The 9,330-nt window shown below is 36.2% G+C and overlaps 1 long non-coding RNA gene across 1 annotated transcript; it reads right to left on the reverse strand.

Annotated features, from left to right (window-relative positions):
* Positions 1-363: 363 nt before the first annotated feature.
* LOC121420042 lies at positions 364-8,985 on the reverse strand. Its single transcript, XR_005970687.1, has 2 exons — positions 8,719-8,985; positions 364-869 (listed from the first exon to the last, which is right to left on the reverse strand). It is a non-coding gene; the product is annotated as an uncharacterized LOC121420042 (long non-coding RNA).
* Between the last annotated feature and the right edge of the window lie 345 nt (positions 8,986-9,330).

Genomic DNA, 9,330 nt, shown 5'->3' on the forward strand with positions numbered 1-9,330 from the left:
GGAAATTACGTGTTTAGGGTGTTTTTCGAGATCCCATGGTCGCGCATGGTATCCACTCGTGAATAAAAGTGGCCCCCGGGAGATAAATGCCAGTTGTGGCAACGATCTCAAAATGGCTTTTTACAGAATCCAATATATTGACCACCAGAGTGTCTGTTTATATGAATAAATAATATGTGCTAAATGATTCTGGAAGAAGTTGTGTAATTGCTGAGAAATAAGCAAAATAAGCCCGGATTCGGGCACTTCCGTCGGGTCTCATTTAATCAAGCAATATAATATATATAATATAATAACCCCTAATTTCGATTACTCCATATGTTTTTAATTGATATTGTTTTGACGGTTTGCATATCTTGTCTTTCCGTTAATGCCCACAATCATTATATTGATTATTATGGCATATGAACGTCAAGATTGACATGACTTACCAGGACCGGCAGGTGCAATACACCGGGTGAACACCCTACTCTTTGACGAATAGTGTATTGGTTTTAACGTGCATAGGTTGTGACTCTCATATACACGGGACCAATATTTGCGTCCTTTCCGATGGACGGAGTGTTTTCCAACTGCATTCACACCTGTACTGAATACAGCGGTGAGGCACGATAACACACAACGCTATAGCATCAGATTTTTTATTAGACGCGTTTCGGCATGAGCGGGACTCAAACCCCTCACGTTGAGATCTACGAGCTTATCCGAAACATGCGCTCTAACCAACTGAGCTACGCTGCCTCTCAATATATATCCTTAACCCAAAATGTTCTTTGTTTGAACCAAAGGAGTTGATATCTTCCTACCTCTTTCAGCAACGTAGGATCCTCTGTTTGATCGTCGGCCATCTCTGCTATGCAATTGGTGTTCTGCATAAAAAATTGAAATAGAAGTGTCGTGTATGATTTTTGTTTTAATTCCCTTAATTTTACATCCTGGACTTCTTTTTGATGTCTGTTGAAAGGGCTCAGAAATTGTTGTCGAAACATTATACTACTTTGAGGACGGTCTCATATTTTTATACGTAATATATACAATGATGATATCAAATAATTACACTCTAAAAAATGGTTTATCCAGTATTGGGTAAAATGGAGACATGCATGTTGGTTGCTTAAAATATATTAAGTAAATTTTACCTAATGTTGCGTTAAAATAGCACAATATGGGATAAAATAAAAAGAAACACCCATCAAGCATGTTTCGTCTCTTTCTATCCAATATTGAGTATAGCTTTACTCAGCGTTTTAAGAGTCTATAACAATGTATCATAATTGAATTGAATTTATTTCCGTTAAAAACAGATAACAATACATATAAAATGATACATATGAATTGGTAAATAGAAAACGGGAGGATGGCACTACTCAGCATCATCAATCATGGTGCTGCTGGTCTACCGAGGGGTCCTCAAATAGCATAAAAGAAAATTACACAAAAATGAATTACACACAATGTAAAAATAACATACCAAAACAGTAAGAAATAGAACTTATCGGTCATAATATCTAGCCCCCCCCCCTCCTACGTTAACACACCCTACATTTCAATGCATAATAGGAATTGAGCAACAGAGAATAATGTACAGTCAGACCCAATTTAAGATGTGGTTACTAACTACGTAATTAAATGAACTTTAAGAAAGAGAACATTTAGCATTACGTGGCCATTCATTAAAGTATGTCTTACCCCTGTATGAAAACATTCTTCAACAATATTCAGTCCGTGGTTTCGGGAGAGAAAGATTTTTATCAGAACGGAGAGAATATTTATGACTAGAAAACTGAAATATATTATTCAAGTAAGGCGCACTAAGACTATTCAGACTGCTATACACCATTGAAATAGTATGCTTTATACGCCTTGATTTTAATGATTCCCAGTTTAAGGGTTGATGGACAGTATGGTTTGATATGTATTTATACGGATTAATTTTGAGTATTATTCTGCAAGCTTTATTTTGTGATTTTTGCAATTGTTAGGTACATTTCAAATTTGATGAATCAAAGTTCAAAGAGCACAATGTTGCATACATAGCAAAGTACAACTGAGTTTATTTTCAAACTGATCAAATATTGTCCAAGTCTCCTTCATGCGTGATGAGACGTTTTATTTTTTTCCGCCACTGGCTGGGAGCAACGCGAAAATCCTTCCGTCAGCGGACCACGAAGCAAGAACCTTTCGACAGTTTTTTTTAACTTTGTGAATAAGCAATATATCGATTAACCTATTACCACTCAGTTTCCATAGATTTTCAATTAATTAGAAAAATATCTAAGCATATAAATATATATATAAATAAGTATACCACTAAGGCAACTATCTTTAGAACTTCAAAACAGAAGTTTGTGAGCTTTATTTATTTTTTTTACAAATTTGAAATACGAGGTTCTAATATCATCCAAAATATATGTGGTCACCTACAAGAAAACGTCTTCAAATTCAAACAGGAAAGGAGTTTATACGGTGTCCCTAGGCAGAGTTTTAACATAATTATGCTGAATTACCTACAGCAAAGTGATATAAGATCTGTGAACTGTACCTTAGATCTAAATCTTTTGGATTTATGTGGTGTTGGGTGTTCCCTGTCCTTACGTTTAGAGTGAGCACAACAATTTAAAGGGGAATGAAACCTTTGGAGGAAATAGGCTTATGTAGAAACAGAAAATCAAAGAATAAGAATAAAGAAAGTTTGAGAAAAATCGGACAAATAATGAGAAAGTTATGAGCATTTGAATATTACAATCACTAATGCTATGGAGATCCTCCCATTGGCAATGCGACAAGGATGTGTGATGTCACTGATGAACAACTTTCCTTTTGGTGGACTATAAAATACCCTAAAAAATGTCTCTTTTTGCTTTTTCTTATGATGATACAAACTCTTTATCCATGATGTATTCTTAAAAAATATGTATTACATGCCCTCATGTAGAAAGAACACATGATCTATGGATAGATGTGATAAAAGAGGCAATTCAAGTGAAATATATTCTAAAGTAATGGGGAGAGTTGTTCACAAGTGACATCACACATCTTTGTCGCATTGCCAATTTGCTATCTCCATTGCATTAGTGATCGCAATATTCAAATGCTCATAACTTTCTCATTATTTGTCAGATTTTTTTCAATCTTTTGTTGATCTGTTTCTTTGATTTTTCTGTTTTCACACAAGCTATCTTGTTCCAATGGGTTCATTCTCCTTTAAGGCTAATACCGCGGTCAAATTTGCTGTACGGTGGCCGTACGGCGAGGCGAAAACAGCCATTCCAACATTTTTTGTACCTTAAGTGGTCTGTGTTACAAGTCAAGTCTATCTATGCCAGTGACCAGTCTTGGTTATGGATCTTTTCTTTTTGTCCACAGTTATGCAGTGCAGTTGGCTATTAGCACGTTTTTATTTGTGTGCATGTTTCATACCTTCCATATACTTAGTGTTAGGCAACTTAGGCTCTCTTGCAAATTCTTATCCCTATTCAATGCTAGGATGGTTCAAAAAGTTTTCTTGTAAGGGTTTTGTTATAAGCAGGTGAACGCAACATTTATGTAGATTTGGTTACTTTCCTCTACTTTCCTCCCATATCTCATACAAGCTCAGCTCTATTTTTTTCTCCCTTATTCAGGCAATGTTATAATCATCATATATTTATTTATTTTTTCTCTCCACCCACCTCTTAGATTTACCACTTATTAATTTTGCCTTTTTAATGTTTACTTAATACACCCCCTCTCTCTTACAGCATCAGCTTCTTTATTTGCTTTTACCCTTTAGGCATTTTGCTTCCCTTCCATATATACAGGTGTTTTTTTTTATATATAGTCTGCTGTTTTTCCCCCACACCCAGCGGATCACTATATAAGTTTTGTCTACCATATGTATATACATTTATATATTTATTCACATAGATTCCTTCCTGGATATATTTACATACTTTTATACTTACAGATTTATTTTTACACTCACTTTCCTCTCTTAGTTTGTTTTTTTGCTCTTTCATACATACTTATGTCTTCTGCACATGTTCAGTTGTTTCCCATTCTTTCCCTTTTTCCCCCACTCTTTTGCACCAGTTTTTTATGCCTTTCTTTGTTACCTGTTTGACCCACCTCTCACTAATTCTCTTGTTATTCATCTCTTCCTCATACCCTTTATCACTGTTTTGTTCCAGATCCTGTTTGATGTTGCCTGCTCCATATCTTAATCCCTCTTGGCTTGAGGTCTTTCTCTCGACTTACTCACACCTACTCCCCTTTGTGTCTACCCACTCCTTTCCTTTCTTCCCCTTCATTAACCTGATTGGTCATCTCTTCTCACTAATGCCCCTTTTGTCTCCTTGTTTCTAGCGTTGCTGTTGGATCTTTGTGGTCTATATCATGGTTGTTTCACTTTATATGTTTGTTTTTTTGCCTCCGACGAAGATTCTGCTAGGATCGAAAGCTTAGGCCCCTTTTGACTCTAATTTACTCCATTGGCTCTTTTTTTTTAGATAAGCAGTTTTCAGCAGCTTCTTTTTGCTTTAGATTTGGTTAGATTGGAATTCTTATATGGGAGGAACCCTAGTTAGAAGTGATAGTTGTCACTTGAAGCTTAGGAATCGAAGGGGCAAGACCCGGGGCGCGTCTTTTTTTCCTACCGTTACTGCGTAAAATTGCAGAACTTCACTCAAGAAGCGACTTGTGCGAGAGGCTACACAGAACACACGCAGTACGCATGCGCGTGGACTTTCATGGGCTGCATCCATGCAATATGTATAGCAACCGTGAGCGCGCGTGATTTGAGCTGAGCTGAGCTAAATCTAACTACATGTAGCTAGCGCTAGCTACATGTATATTAGCTAGAAGCATGATACATCAGAGTACGTACGCGAGTAGATAGATCGAGTGCATGGCCATATGGAATATGTGCATTTGATACGAAAATATAGTGTATACGTCTCGCTCTCAAGTTGCCCAGCAATCTTTAATTTTAACCATGTTAGTTTTATTTTCACCGTGAAAGAAGTACAGCTACAGTAGCTGTGGTGGGTGTATAGGTATATAATCTACTGTCAATAGAGAACACGATGGACCCTGCCATGGAGAGCTTGATCATGGTCGGTGTCATTGACAACTGACAGTGAAAGGGACTTCACTACAAGTACTACTACGTCTGTTACGTGTACTGCCACTGCATGCACTGTACTCATCTAGCTTACATTATCATGATTATGTGTACGCAGCTAGCCCATATCACATGCATTGCAAGCCGACGCGATCGATCGATGAAATAAGTCCACGCGCATGCGTAGTGCGGGTGTACTGCGTAAATCATGTTCTCTATATTGATAATAGCCTCTCGCACTAGTCGCTTCCTGAGTGAAGTTTTGCAATTTTACGCAGTAACGGTAGGGGAAAAAAAGACGCACCCGGGGCAAGACCTCTGAGTTCTCTCTAAGAGCAACCGCAGAAGCTCCGCTTCTAGATTAGATTCAATAGTTCTCAGTCATTTTCATGTATGTTTGTTTGTTTGCATTTATTTCTGCGTTCAAAAACACAATACAAAATTATTTATAATTACAAAATACAAAATAATTCATAATATAAACAATGTGGTCATATTACATAATAAATACAAATAAGGATGTGAGTATAAATTAATCTTTTATAAATGTAAACATATGCATATAATGTAATAAATGAACGCAGGAGACCGCCATCGTGAGCGGTTAGGCTTGAATTGATGGCGGCCTCATAAAAGATTCGTGACTAAGATTGATATTTACTGACCAAGTGGGTGCAGTGCAAGTGCAGGTGCTGGTGCTGTATATAGCAGTTGACTAAAATCAGAATATTAAATAGCGAATGTGAATATTTGAGTGAATGTTTTAATTTGGAGGGTGGGGTTGATAAGATTGAATGATAGTTTTCTTTAGAGTGGCTTTTAATGAGTATATGGTTGAACACGTTTTAATATTGTTTGGAAGACCATTCCAAATGTCAGGACCATGGTGTCGTATTGATTTAGAGGCAATTAACAGTCTGGGGTTAGAGAGATGAAAGTTTCCGGATATGCGCGTTGGGTAAGTATGGACAGAACTATTAAATTTGAACATGTTATCAAAGGACGAAGGGAGCAGATTGTTAATATATTTAAACATTATTATAGTTATTTGAATAGTATATAAGTCGGCAATTTTTAATGTTTTCAGTTTAAAAAATAAAGGATCAGTGTGAGCCAAATAATGTGATCCTGTACAAATGCGAATTGCTCTTTTTTGTAATTTAGAAATAGAAGTAAGTTTTGTAGAACCACAATATCGCAAACAACGTTACAATATGTTATATACGGGAGTATTAACGAATTATACAACAGAAATAAAGTTTTGTGTGGTAAAATAAATTTCAACTTGGAAATTATTCCAATATTTCTCGAGATACATATAATGATATGGTGCAGATGTTCATTCCAAGCCAAAGCTTGATCTATGATGACGCCTAAGAATCTAGATTGAGTCTTCCGCTCTAATGGTGTGTCGTCAATTTGTAAGTGAATTGGTAGACCAAAAGCTTCAGTCTCTGTATTTTGGTTGTTCTGCTGAACTGCGTTGGCTCACTCACCAATACATAGACTGAAAAGCTTGGAGGCCCGGACGTACAGACAACGTATTTTAGCAGTAACGTTAGATCGAACAGCGGGAACCCGATTTTCCAATCGTTTTTTTGTACATAAAATGTCATATTATGAAAAAAAAATCACATCCATATTTACGAAAAAATGTTTAAAATTCAGAAATATCGTACCTTAGACCTCAGTTACCGCTAATTCTTTTGAAATGATGATCGAAACATCGTCATCTTCGATCCTTTCGTTGGTCAAGGTAAGTTGCCATCTTGGATGACGTCATCATCATTACAGACGTATTTACCAGTCGCTACCTATCGCGATTTGTGCCGCTGCTTTGCGCTGCGCTTGGACATATTGATGTGCGTGCGTTCGGAACTTGTCGCTCGCATTGATTGGCCAAGATATCGAAAATTTAATCGGAAAGCCTTGATAAAAGCACAACTCGTTGACGGCTGCCATATTTTCCTCTCCGGCAGATCGGTCAAAAAATAAGGAATAACCCGGGGAATAACTCATCGGTAACGTATATTTTCAAAATATTATAAAATGTATATGATATCAATAGAAAGATTAGAGTCTAACGAATATAGTGGACCTTCGTCCAAGATAATATAATGTCATTTAGAATCTAAAAGAAGTAACAAATCTGGACAAAACCCGTCCGCCGAATTGTCGGACCAGATTACACATGAAGGCTCGTACTGACACATTGCCGTCGGTAAATGGGGATTGTAGTAAAATGTCAGAAATTGTTGAATAAATCCCCAGAAACGACGGTTATTGCTGTCTAGTGAATTGGAGAATCTGTAATATGAGAATGTTTAAAATGAATGAAGTGGGTCTTTTTTTAGTTCAAGGATAGTTCATTAGCTTTAAACCACTGTGAGACTTTAATTAATTTAATATTTAAGATGTTGTTTAAGGAAGTTATATTTTTATGAGAAAAAAAATATATTTGTGTCGTCAGTAAATAATACAAATGATAAAATGGAAGATGTATTAATAATATAATTGACATATAATAAAAATAAAAGCGGGCCTAGAATGGAACCTTGAAGGACACCACATTGAACTGGAAGTAAACTAGAATCGTTGCCATTAAATGTGACATATTGTTTTCGGTTTATTAAATAATTTTTAAACCAAAGGAGTGATTGACCGCCAATACCATAATAATTAAGTTTTGAAAGTAAAATATTATGATTAAGTGTATCGAACGCCTTACTGAGGTCACAAAATATACCAATGACATGCTCTTTGTTGGCTATGGCGTTTGTTATTTTATCGTAAATTTGGATTAAAGCCAGGTTTGTTGAGTATTTTTTTCTAAAGCCATATTGATTAGATATAAATAAATTGTGTTTGTTGATAAATTCATAAGGTCTATTATAAACTATTTTCTCGAGGATTTCGGATATACTAGGGAGAAGAGATATAGGGCGATAATTGCTTATTTCATGAGGATTGTCTTTTTTGAAAATTGGATTGACTTTTGGCGATTTTGAATAAGTCAGGAAATATACCTTGTGATAGAGATTTATTAAAAACATGACTAAGAGGGTTTGCAAGCGGGTGATTTTTTTCTTTTAAAAGAGACATACTAATGTTATTCTCTGACCTCTCGCATATCAGATTTTGTCATTTAACAGGAAGTCCTGGAACAGTATCCGTGACAAGACAGACAAGTGGTTTTGGTCTTCTAATTGTAGGTTTTTGCTCTGCCATAGATTTTAAATGAAAATGAATAAAACGGCTGTTTTCGAATCGCCGTAGGGGAAATGTGACCATAGCATTAGCAAACCCTTGCACTATACATATCTTTAAGATTGAATCATGAAATCATACACAGTTTTCATAAATCATAGAGTCTTAAATTATACCAAACATCCCTCAATCATGGATACCTATATCACCATGATCTTCTTTGCTTTCCAAAGTAAAACAAAGTTTTGATAGCAGCTTAATGGCCTGCCCCACTCGGCAAAACTGAAATGTATGAAAACTGACAGTTTAATTTGAATAGGCAACATTTGTACATGTGCATTTTATTGATTTCCGTGTTATATAAATCTGTTAAAAGTCAGCGTAATAGATAGTAAATGTTGTCCTCTTACCCAAGTTAATTGGCAGCAAAACTATTACAGTCTTCACTCGTAAATGTAACCATTGCAGAACAGTGGCAAGGCCAACAAATGGCACTATAACAGCGTCTTACCAGACAGAAACCTCATCAATTCCATTTAATGTTTTACTTCGCGATCAAAATGGCGCTCGGTAAAGTAGCGACCGCTAAGTTTTGGTGCATTACTGGATAATAGCAAGAACATGATTAGTGCACTCCGAAGCCACCGCCCCATGTACAGGTTTATGATAAATTAGTATTGCACTCAGTGAGAAGGAAATATGAAAAGAAATGACAAGCACTGCTGCACTTATTGAAAAGGATATATGAGAATAAACATCATACTGACAAAGGGACGCTGGCCTGGTATTGTCCAAGAAACCCAGCTCCAAGTTCAATCTATATTGTTAAAGTGAATGAGGGAGAAAATTTTTACAACAGAGACCGTACTGCAGTGAGTTGTGTTGGACACTAGTCAAAATATACACACTGTAAAACAATTGATAGGGTGTTAAACTGACACCAGTTTGATGTGCTATATACACGTCAATCCCTTAGGCGTCAAAATTATATCCTTTACTTTCAACATTACCTCAAGGAGGGT

This window comes from Lytechinus variegatus, chromosome 8, assembly GCF_018143015.1.
Source record: "Lytechinus variegatus isolate NC3 chromosome 8, Lvar_3.0, whole genome shotgun sequence".
In the NCBI taxonomy this organism is placed as follows: domain Eukaryota; kingdom Metazoa; phylum Echinodermata; class Echinoidea; order Temnopleuroida; family Toxopneustidae; genus Lytechinus; species Lytechinus variegatus.